The sequence below is a fragment of the Brienomyrus brachyistius genome, chromosome 17 (genome assembly GCF_023856365.1).
Source record: "Brienomyrus brachyistius isolate T26 chromosome 17, BBRACH_0.4, whole genome shotgun sequence".
NCBI lineage: Eukaryota > Metazoa > Chordata > Actinopteri > Osteoglossiformes > Mormyridae > Brienomyrus > Brienomyrus brachyistius.
In genome coordinates, this window is record NC_064549.1 from 13,074,418 (window position 1) to 13,086,912 (window position 12,495).

Below are 12,495 nucleotides of genomic sequence, written 5' to 3' on the forward strand. Positions count from 1 at the left end.
TTAGCAATGCTATTATTATAATAATTATATAATTATAACTATAATTAATTAATCAATAAGCATCAGAATTCTAACTGGATGGACGGAATACTGAATAACTACATAAACACCTTTTGTTGTGTATAAAATCTGACTTTGGGTAATGAATCTCATTACAGTGCTTATTAAAACACAAGTCAATGAACAACCAATTGTCTAAACCATTGAAATCCTTCCAAACTTGAATACTTGTATCAAGATTGTGTTCTTCTGAAGAGGCGAGCAGATGAATAGACTCCTCTTTCCTCTGCGGGCTCTAATCACCACGGCGATGGAACGCTCTGTGGGCCAGATCCGAGCAGAGATCATAAGAGAGCGAGCGTTCCGTTGGCAGCCCTTTTGCAGTGTGCTAGCTGACTCATTCACAGTAACAGACACTGCACCGAGAGCCAGGTTACACCAGTCTGGCCACAGATTTCTAACGCTTACGAAGCACCACAGAGGAAAATGCCATGATAGAGTGTGTAGCTTCTGTAGTGGGCCGAGATGTCTGATCATTTCTATCAGTAATTACTGTAGTTTTTCAGTTTTCTTCTGGTTTAATATATAAACATAAGTCAACTGACATTTTATGACAGTTCTAACCTTGTCTATAGTTCTAACTATTTTGTACATCAGTTTGTTCGGTTATAAAATAACTTGCGATTCCTGGTGATACAGTCTTATTTTCATCTTCCCTTACAGTTCATTTCCAGTGTGATATATTATAATTTCTGGGTTTTATAATGCCATTTCCTGTTGGCTCTCCCATTTCCAGTCTTGGTTTCAGATTGGTACAATCTTTTTTCCAGTTTGATGCAATCTTGTTTTTGGTTTGAGCTGATCTCATATCCAGTTGTACAAAATCTCATTTCCAGGCCGATGCGGTCTAATTTCTGTTTTTTACATAATCTCATTTTGATTGATATAATCTCATTTTCAGGTCCTCCTAACCTTTTCAAGAAGTTCAGGTAACATTCAAAGATGCTCCTGATTTCCTTCAGCAGGTCTCCCTCCATCCAGCTCACCTGGCTTCCATTAGAGGAGACGCTGCCTGAGAAGGCTGGGGGAGGCGTGTGACACCACAGTATTCAAACAACACGCACGTGATTGGGCCACGTAATTCCAGTCTCTGGCAAATTACACACCTTAGCCTGATGCTTTGTTCCTTTGAAGTTATTTATTAAAAAATAAATGTATGCAAATTATGACTTGTTGACAGCGTGTTTGGAATTATCGGGAGTAAATCCGCTTATGGGACGGTGACGAGAGAGCCTCACTCTGTGGAAACATCTCCCTTTGATCTTTTCCCATAAGACGTGTCGGCATCTCCGGCGCCGGTGGCAGTTCACAAACGCCACCCAGGTTCTGTGGTGCAGTGGAGCGAGGTCACAGGGTCAAGGTGAACTGTAGAGGGAAGGATTACACCGGGTAGAGTGAAGACGCTCTGAAGAGCAAAGATACAGTAACATACAGTATAGAAAGACACGTTCATATATGTTTACAGTATTGTAGCCTGACACTCCAAAACTGAGGCTTTGAATCCTACGTCTGTGCCTTTCTTGTTTGCATGTTCTCTGCACGAAAACATGTGACGTAACCCTAAGCGTGTCCCATTTCCTGCATCTCCAGTGGTAGATTGCAGGCTTTCTGGGACTGAAGTGGTGTGGATGCTGACCAGAGCTGTGCTCATTAATAATGGGTTCTACTTTTCTGAAAACCGGAAACCGGACAGGTCCCACACCTAGCGCCATACTCAGATACATGCAGGTAGGGACACATGGTTAGACGGCCATATTAAGCTACAAAATTCAAACACAGCCAGGATGCCAACTAATAAAAATATATTGTCAGGAAATAAATTCCAACTTACACAATAAAAAATATAACAAGCACTAGGTTTCAAACTATTAAACTTGTATCTACTGTCTGTATTACAAATCTTACAAAATCTTGCCCAAGGACAGTAATCTGAACAAATAAAGAGCTGGGAACTTAAGCTCCTGTTATTTTCCCCGATGAATTTATGTTAGAGGGAATTTCTCCAAAGCTCTTGCATGACACCGCATGTCAACATACTCAGATTTAAATCCTCGGATAGACTGATGCTTTGGTTGAGATTAGTTCAATTAGAGGGAACTTGGGACTAAAAACCTCACAGGTTCAGACATTGACAACAGAAAAAGATCCACAGGGACCATGGCAATTGCTCCTATAAGATCCAGTATAAATCCAGAGCCAATCTTGCAACAATGCAAAGTACTCAATTATCCCACATGCATGTTAATGTTACATGTTGACAACATGCTAAACATTTGCTTAAATAATAAATATGCAAACATGCATAGATGTTACTGTGTGTCACACATTGGAGGATGAATTTTGATAGAATAAGATTTCAGCTGACTAACCTCAGGGAACATTTGGACCATAAAAGTCCTTGTGCTTTCTGTATGCCTGAAATTTACACAGAGATACCTAACCCAGGGTTCTGTTTAATTATGGGAGAGAATCAATGAATTCATTAAATTTCACCATTACGACATGCTGTTCCTTCCCCTTGACATGGGGATCTCTATTCTTTGCCTGAAAGCACCCACATACATGTGGCACTGTGGGTTGTTGCTGCTTGTTGTATAATTTGTTTACCCCTGCCAGCCACAACAGGTTAAACTCTTGGGGAGGCTTGGATAGCACAGCACCACCCCACTGTCAAGGTAAAAAATGAGGTAATTCACCAGCACGCTGACAAACTATCAGTATGTTCACCTGTCTGGAGGTGAAAACTGTACAAAAGACCTAGAGTGTGTAGAATGATGACAGCAAATGTTTGCCTCAAATTACCCATAAAGGACACTGCGTTCTTAACTGTCGAAATACACAAGTTTTGGGCAGTCTTCAAGAGACTTTCTACAGTAGGTTCAAAAGGACCACCTCACAGAAATCACCAAAGGACACCCGATATTTTCAGGAGTGATTCCGTACAGGAAGGCGGGGAGCTGGAAGGACAGCACTAGACAGCTTGAACCCACTCCAGTTTAAACACACATCCTGAAAAGTCAAGCACAGGCACCGGGGGCAGTGAGGACAGGGTTGTCATGGAAACCCATGCAGATTTCTGAAGAATTCCTGCGGGGTGAAAATATCGATTCCTTCTTCAAGATGACGCCTCACAAAATCCCCCATAATGCAATGCTGAGAATCATGTTGCACCTACGGAAGGCTGTGCTGTCCTTATACATTTATACATCACTTTCACGGCCCTTTGCTTTAAGACCTATAATCTAAAAGGAAGCTCTCTGCTGGTCACTGGTATCCTGCCCTGGGTGTCTCTGCTTTATGTCCTATTCTCTCTGCGATAGGTTCCAGGCCCCCCTTACTAATAAGAAGTCGGAAGATTGGTGGATATCAGGACGCTGACACTTGTGTAAATAACTAGTTTCCTTTTCTACATTTATTAGTGCACATTGAGCTGTAGGTGAGCTACAGAAGACGATGGCCCCAGCTCACCATACTCAACCCGCTCCCCCTATTCCCTATTTCCATTTACTCCCTTTCTCTTCACCAGATGACAGTGGATGAGAAGTTATCCCAGCTCAGCCAGGGTCTATCTGAGTGGGATTCTTCCCCAGTACGTCACTACAGTTGTGCCGTGCCGGTAAATTTCATTCGAGCTGCACATCCTGGTGTGTTGGTCACTGATGACACGGTATTTGGAGAACTGAGCAATTTCACCCAAGTACTGCCTGCCTTTTTGAGCATTACTATGGCTTTTTTAACATCTTATCCAAACAACGATCTTCTAACCAACAGAGTCATTGTGAGTCTGGGGTCTATCCCATTAAAAAACCGGACACAAGGCAGCAGACACCCTAAAAGGGATGCCGGTCCATCACAGAGCTCACTCAGTCACGCAATGGGCAAACCATCCACAGGAATTATAAACATTCAGACAGTAAACCATTCAAATTTGCTGATTGATGAAGCCGTCAATGCTATCCCAAAAGTGGCTTTTTTAGGAAGCAGTTTAAAGCCAAACTACAATGAAAATCCACAGAGCTGTAGCTTGAGCTTTGAGGATTTGATCTCCCTGTCCCTGGTACAGTGCTCTGCGTGGGGCTAAGCTAGTTCAGCTTACTATGAGCATCCTCACTCCATCTCCCTCTGCCAGTTGTGCGCTCTGATGAGTTCACACATATTAGGCACTGTATCTCTTCGTTGTCATGGAGATGCATCGCGCCCAGCTAGTTCGCAGACTTACTGCAAACACAAATACACACTTGCGTCCAAATCAGGCTCTTATTCAAAACCTAAAAGGCCATCTGGAGCATAGACAGAGTGAAAAAAGGAAGACAAGCGCTGTGAATCACCTCTTTGAAAAGAACAGCTGGAAAAAAAAGGGCAGGATGAAAGGAATGATTGGATGATGATTCCGGAGCTAGATAAACGTGGAGCAAGAGACCAGTCTATCCAGTTTGCTTCTTTGATGCAGGACCTGTCACTTTGAAAGCATGACTGATGATTTACAGCTGGAAAGTTCAATTCAGTCATCCAGGAGAACTGGCACCCTGTCATGGGAGTGCCTTGCCTGCTCTCCTGTACGTCTTGGGATATAATTCCGTTGTGCGTGGCTGTATGTAGCGAGAAGATGCTGGCTCCAGAATGAAGTTATGGGATTTAATTTGGTCAGGAGCATGCATCCATAACATCCATCTTCTAACCGCTTTGCAGTACAGGGTTGTGCAGTGTCTGGAGCCTGTCCCAAGAAGCACAGGGGACAAGGCAGGGGGGCTCCCTGGAAGAGATTCCAGTTGGTTAGGAGCAGCTTACTGAAAAGGAAGTGAAATCCTAGTAGACTAGAAGACAAACCAAAGTAGGTCAGCATCCTGAATGCCACCATGCGGTTAATCATATGAAGCTGTTACAGATGCTGCAGGGCATGACCCTTACATAAACCAGGGCCGGGCGACCTTGGCTATGCATTGGTGCTGTGCCATCCTCCAATGAGGATGGAACACAAAGACCTTCCTATGGCTCGGCTTCTTCGGGGAGGGAACTTTTTTTTTTTTTTTTTTTTTGAGGAATTTGATAAATGTGTTCATACTCAGTGTCTCAGCCCATTTATCATAACCCATCCTTAAAAAAAATCAAAAACTGAGTCTTATAATTCACAAGCAAGTATATGAATCTGGCTCTGGGCTAGAACATGAAGAATAAAATTGGAAAATGGTAGTAATTTATTGCTGACCCTGACACAATTTTGGCTCATCCTCTATCACCCATAGAGAAGGAAAACAGCCTTTCTCAGCTCTGGGGTTCATTGAGAGATAAGGCCCTTATGGTGGGTACCGTTCATGTTCACTTTAAACAATTTTGTTCCGCAATAAATCACGTGTCTTTTGCACGTGAATTAACTGTGCAAGGTAATGGCTTACAGTTCCAGGAAAAGGTAATGCACCTCCCAGCAACAGTTTCGAATAACAGAAGGTAAGCAGGTAAATATTATGGGAATTACGTCTAGATGAAAATATGACTGCAATGAATTGGACTGAACAATTCCCCATTAAGAATAAATATTAATCATGTAGATGTATTTGTTTTTGTTATGCAGACTAATCCCAAAACTATAGTTAGAAATAAAAAATCATGAACTCACAACACTCTCTGGTGAAGTACTACTGCAGTTTGTGTGCTCAGCTGTCAGACTCTAATGACGTATTTGTATATGGCTAAAAGTATTTGTATTTCGCTCCCACTTCAACGACATCATAGAAGTTCGCGATTCATTTTGCAATCGATTACCCATCCAACACCAGACCTCCAATTGGTATTTGTGATCTGAGGCCTCAAAATAATGGTGAGAAAAGGCTGGTGACCAGTAGGAGGACAGCAGGGCGCTGGAAGAGGGAGTTTGGAAATGGTGCGCCCTCGGTGACAAGCAGATCAGGTGACCAACACTCCAAATAATAGGGAGCAGTTTTTAAATGTTTACAGGGTAAATGCTGCAAAATTGGCCCCATTTTGCGCACCTGAGTAGGTCCCCAACTGAACAAAATGTCAAACAAATCATCTAATAACAATACAAATAAGCTGGAGAAAATACCCCAGCGTGAGACCAAGGGGAAAAGGGAATGTCATTTTCAGGTTTTCATTTTTTAACCTTTTTTTGAACAAAACAAAACAATCCCTTCTATTTCAAGCAAAAACCTTTCAGTGTTCTTCTCTCTGTCTCTGCTCTCCTCCTCCGCAGTGCTTACCAGCGTGGTCCTCTGTCTCTCTCCTCACTTCCTCCTCAGTACATAGCAGGATGGTCCTCTGTCTCTCCTCTCTCTCTGTCTCTCTCCTCACTTCCTCCTCAGTACATAGCAGGATGGTCCTCTGTCTCTCTCCTCACTTCCTCCTCAGTACTTACCAGAGTAGTCCTCTGTCTCTCCCTGTCTCTCTCCTTTCTGTCTTTCTCTCAGTTCCTCCTCAGTACTAATCAGCGTGGTCCTCTGTATCTCTTTGTTTCTGTTCTGTCTCTCTCCTTTCTGTCTTTCTCTCACTTGCTCCTTACTGTTTACCAGCATGGACCTCTGTCTCTTTGTCTCTCCCTGTCTCTCTCCTTTCTGTCTTTCTCTCACTTCCTCCTTACTGTTTACCAGCATGGACCTCTGTCTCTTTGTCTCTCTCTGTCTCTCTCCTTTCTGTCTTTCTCTCACTTCCTCCTGTTTACCAGCATGGACCTCTGTCTCTTTGTCTCTCCCTGTCTCTCTCCTTTCTGTCTTTCTCTCACTTCCTCCTTACTGTTTACCAGCATGGACCTCTGTCTCTTTGTCTCTCTCTGTCTCTCTCCTTTCTGTCTTTCTCTCACTTCCTCCTGTTTACCAGCATGGACCTCTGTCTCTTTGTCTCTCTCTGTCTCTCTCCTTTCTGTCTTTCTCTCACTTCCTCCTTACTGTTTACCAGCATGGACCTCTGTCTCTTTGTCTCTCTCTGTCTCTCTCCTTTCTGTCTCTCTCCTCACTCTCTCCTCAGTACTTACCAGAGTAGTCCCCTGTCTCTCTCCTCTCTTTCTTCCTTATCACTTCCTCCTCAGTACTTACCAGCGTGGACCCCTGTATCTCTGTCTCTCTCTCTCAGTCTGTCTGTCGGCTTATGAAAATTCTTGAACTCTAACAGAAGCTCCATCCAGGTATGACCACCTGAAGGACAGAAGATATCATGTCCTTCACGGCTACTCTTCAAAAACCCTTTCCATTTCATGCCAGCAAAAATTTATTATAATAGTCGTTAAAACCCTAACCCTAACTCAGAGAATTCCAAAAAACCCCTTTCACATGAAACAGTTTCACCATTGCTTCCTCTTGTTCATCTAGTTTCAGTGGTCCCTGGATTTCCCGAAATAACTTTTATTTTCATAATTGGATTTGCAGCAGACTGGCGAAAACGGTTCGGTGCACATTTGATTAAAGAGACAGCAGTACGTAGACAGGGGGACTCCTTAGCGTCCTCCGCTGGGACTGCTGGCTGCCGCGGAGACCTAACAGCTAGATAAGGACTTATAAAGGGAAACATTGCGGCAGCTCCAGTTACTTCAGACTTCTCCGCGCATCAGTGAATCTTATCTGGCTTCATTTAAAAGGAGAGGAGACAGCCAAACACTTGGTCACGGAACAGGATACTTGGAAGCCACGACGAATATATTACCGGATTCAGATGCCTTTGCCATGAATTTGTTATCATGCATATTCTTTGGACAGTAAATAAGAGCACTCTCGCTGCCAGTGAGTTCAGGGATATGTAAATACATCCATGTGCATAAAGCTCGCCCTTTCCATTTCAACCTCCAGATTGCCTTCTCCTCTTTTCTATATCATTGCGTGCACAGCTAAGAATCCATGTTGATGCCATGTGCTTTAAAGTGTGCATAAAATCCAATTACGATAGGTATGCCCAGTGGATTCAGAATTATGCCAAACGTGGACACTATGGGGCAGCAGGAATGGTCATGCTTGTGCCTGTTCAGTGATCGGATTCATTGGAGTATTAGAAACAGTGCAAACTGCAGGAGTTTAAATAGACTTAAATAGACCAGAGTGAGCATACTTTAAAAACATGGTTAGACGCTGGAGTTTAATCTCTTAAACTCTATTTATGCTTGACACTTTTACAGACATTTTAATTCTATAACATCCTTTATTCATGGCTTATGTAGAGATTTATTTATTTATGAACATACACCATAAATACTTTAATCTGAAGCGATGTTAGGGATGTTCAAAGAAAATATTACATTTTTTCCAGTGGTGGGAACAAACGAAATCATAGCACATACCTGAAATATTGAGCATAATATTTCTACCTCAAGAAACATTAGAGTAGTGAGGGTATGATGCAACTGCCTGGCAAGACCACAGACAGTGGAAAATATTTATTTACAGCAATCCTTAATATTCAACACAGCTTTTGTGTGTGCTTTGATGGCCTTTTTTCATAAATGAAAACATATCTCATATACAGCACCATAGCATTCGACTAAACACTTCAACGATTTGTCCTTCCTACATGTTTCAGTAGGGGTCACTGTTTCTAAAACTATTTCAGTGTGTTACAGACAGGACCCTAAAATGCACTGATAGCCTTTATCGGGTTTGAAAGCATTTTTGTGTAAAATATAGTGTTTTGCCAGTCTGATTTTACTATGAATAATTCCACACTTGAAAGCCATAGTCAAAACGGTTTCACTCGCGGCTGCTCGCTCAGGCAGGAAAAGATGGCCCCGAGTAAAATTGTTGTAAATAGAGCCTTCCGGAGCTGAGCAGCCCAGTCTGGAAAAGGACTAATTCTAGGAGAATTGCATGGGGGAAAAGGAAAGTGAGAAAATGGCTGTAAAAATCCCAGAGCAAACAACCATACAGCTCTGCCAAACAGACAGGACAGTCCGCTGGCGTCAATCGTGCCCCAGCTCTAAAAATATGTGGCTTCCCTCCCTGTCAGCAGCAGGGATGCCGGTGAGGGGTGGACTGGGCTGAGGCCCGTCACAGCAGAAGGGGGAATGGACGACGGAGAGTGGTGACAGGCCAATGCTCCAAGGGGTCGACGAGGTGGTGCGGGGGCGGAATAGTGTCCAAATCTGCAAAAGAGCAGGAGTCATGGCGGGCCTCAGGCACCCTGCCATTAGCTTGCCAGCACTGAGGGATAACATGCAGCTGCTAGCCATAGCATTCATTACAGCAGTGTGGCCGCTAGCTTTAGCATTCATTACAGCAGTGTGGCCGCTAGCTGTAGCATTTGTTACAGTAGTGGGGCTACCAACTTTAGCATTCATTACAGCAGGGTAGCCACTAGCTTTAGCATTCATTACAGATGGGTAGCCGCTAGCTTTAGCATTCATTACAGAAGAGTAGCTGGTAGCTTAAGTCTTCATTATAACAGGGTAGCTGCTAGCTTTAGCCTTCACTAGAGTAATGCGACCCTTTGGAAAAATGCAAGGTGCTGGTAACTTTGGCGAACTAGCTTACACTTAAGTATTTAAAAGCAATTAAAGACAGAAAGGCTTTTTCATCTGAGGTGGAAGAGGACATGTATGGTCCTTTGATGTCCACATTAAACAAAGGGACAGGTTAAACAATACTGTATCCAGCCAGCCTTGTTACGTCCTCCAGAATGACACTGCTGCAGGTGCTAAGGCCTCTTCTGCTCTAGGTGTTCAAAGGTCGGCACCTTGCAGCAATACCCAAAGAGGCCATTAGCAGTGATGAACATGCCTCTCTGTTTACTTTACTGGGCAGTTGATGGATTGTAATTTCATGTTATATTTGGGAGAAACTTAGGCAAGCATTTGTGACATCGTTCTTTCTCATTACTGGTAGGTAAATGGCAACTATGCATTCATCCATCTCCTTTGCCCACTTATACAGTACAGGGTCACAAGAGCCACAAGGCACCACAGGGCAGGTGGGCGCCATAGAGGGCATCCCAGTCCATCCTAGAGCACAAGCATGTGCAAACACACTGGAGAATTCATAGATGCTACTTCACCTTATTATGCAGTTTTTGGACTGCAAGTACAAGAAGGAAGCCTGCACAGCACGAGAAGAGCATGCAAACTCCCTACAAACAGAGATTTGATTCCCTCCAAAGCTAGAGGCAACAGTGCTACCCACTGAACCAGCGTACACTGCATGTACGCTACCTACTGAACTAAATATTGCCCTTTCATATGTTTTCATTCCCATCCTGCTGTTTCGCATTGATTTTTTTCACTTTTGACTGATTCATCACACCCTTGACACTTGTCTTAAAGGGCCAGCTGCCTGTACCTGTTGACAGGTGTGACAATCAGCCTGAATTAATTAAGAGCTTGATTGGGGAAAAAAAACAGCTTTCAGGAGGTCCCCAGAAACACATACACTCAACTCCTCACCACCTGTTTTCATACCCCACAGATCGATGTTTTGTAGCAGCATAATGAACTGGGACTACGTGCAATTCAAAATGCACTATTTTTTTCTTACTAGATTTCTATGTTTAACTGTGGAAAAAAACAAAAAAACAAAACCTCTTAGTATTCGGAAGAACGAACCTGACAGGTGGGCTGTAGCCATTGTTAAATTATTACCAATTTGAATGCTCCGAGAATATGAATAATAATAATATGCTTATAAGTACATAATAAATAGTTCATGTTTTGGAATTCGGTATGGAGAGCCTTGCGATATGGAGTGTGTGTCCTAATGGTGTATGTGTGTGTATGTGCTTGAATGCAACTTATTGTAAAAATACAAACCAGGGCACTTTATGATGTCAGCTATAAAATAAATATATACACAGGCCAATATTAAAGCAAAAATAACCACATACAAATATTTATTCAGAATATCTATGCTTTTTTCTTGCTGTTGACGAGCTTTTAATTCGGCACCAGCCATTCACTAATCCATCATATTATTATTATTTTTTTTTTTCTGGGAAGGCTACGGCGTCTTGTATAGCCAGCGGTAAATAAATATCACCGCAGCGGGGTGAACCCCCCGAAAGGGCGGGTGGGGGCATCTCGTGGAGCCAAGCATGGTAGAGGCACTTTGACTCCTTTAATGCGTCAAAGCCGGTCGCATCGCTGGCAGCCGTGCAGCTTGCGGAGAACTTCCTCCTGCCCGAAGAGGCGGCGCACGGCTAAATTACCTGGCTAAGTGTGTCCTCGGCACGCCGGCGAACAGCTGTCAGATGTTCCGCGCTGGGAAATTATGCATCTTCAGCTCACCCTGTCTGTCAAAACATGTTTCAGGACGAGGAGGGTTATTATATTATTATGCGAGATTCATAAACATGCTGTTGCAGATTCCTCTGTTTAGCGGCCTAATTACATCCAACAGGATCCTTTCCGGGGTTTCATGAACCCGATGAAAAAGGACGGAAAAAAAACCCTCCACGTTCGCTGTTGTTCGGGACACTTTTTATCGTACCGACGTAATCTGGCAAACGTACACGTATTTGACATGATGCAGAGCGCTGGATTCAGATGTAAATGCAACATGTGAATCCACCTGGGCCCTGCTGGGGGGAGGGAGGGGAATGGGGGGGGGGCAGATGCGACCCTGTGCGAGATGCTTCCTTGTGTGCAGGAGAAATACAGCAGCAGAGCAGTCGCTGTCCCTGTAATGGCCACCTGCTGTCAGCATCAGGCATGCCGTTGCTCTGATCTGCCTCGGTGTTGCACCTTCACGCGCCCTTCCTCAGTGGGCTCCCGCTTTCGCTCTGTGCTTTGCTGTTCTCTGTCCCATGGAAACCAGCATATTTTCTGCCTAATCATTAGCGCCACTCGCTCAGTCTTTTTCTTATCTAGAGCCATTAACTTGTTAGGAACATGTCAATGAGGCCTCTAGATCCCTAGATGTAGCTCCTGGGTTCCCTGCCATTTCTCTAAGCATTGCGCAGTCTGACCCTGGGCCCAATTTGCTAGGACAAACCTTTCTGGGAAGACAAGCTACTGTCTAGAATGTTCTCCATTTGTTAATAACTCTTCTCACAGTAGAATGATGGATTTCAAAGTGTATGAAAATGGCTTAATAACCCTTCCCACAGGGCTTTTGTATTTTGGCTTACTTTTTGTTGAATAAATAATGACATAGTGAAATCTGTTATGTGTTGTCTGTTATCTGAGTCTCGATTTATCTTATTTTAGAAGTGGTGAGAGTCAGACGATTGTTATTTATGCCCTGATATGTAGAATTGAATGGTGAATTGAAGAAGGGCACTTTCTTCTTGACATCATTGTAAATCTCTCGGCTTTTACTCACAGTTCACTTTCAATGGCTCCAGTGGTGGCAATTAGTATAAAAAACCCCACCATCTATCTACAGCTTATCAGTAGGGGGCTGTGGGGAACTTGGAGTCTATCCCAGGAAATACAGGGCACATGGCGGGGGACACCCTGGACAGGATGCTGGTCCATCTCAGGGCACAAAGCAGGGGATTCCCTGGACAGGATGCTGG

General features: G+C 43.6%; 1 long non-coding RNA gene across 1 annotated transcript in view; it reads right to left on the reverse strand.

Moving 5' to 3' along the window:
* Positions 1-4,617: 4,617 nt before the first annotated feature.
* LOC125711340 (uncharacterized) overlaps positions 4,618-12,495 on the reverse strand; it is a 55,910-nt gene continuing 48,032 nt past the window's right edge. The window contains exons 4-6 of the long non-coding RNA XR_007383000.1: positions 6,896-7,202; positions 6,276-6,591; positions 4,618-4,813 (exon numbers count right to left, since the gene is read on the reverse strand). This is a non-coding gene — a long non-coding RNA (uncharacterized LOC125711340). The remainder of the gene's footprint in view (positions 4,814-6,275; positions 6,592-6,895; positions 7,203-12,495) is intronic.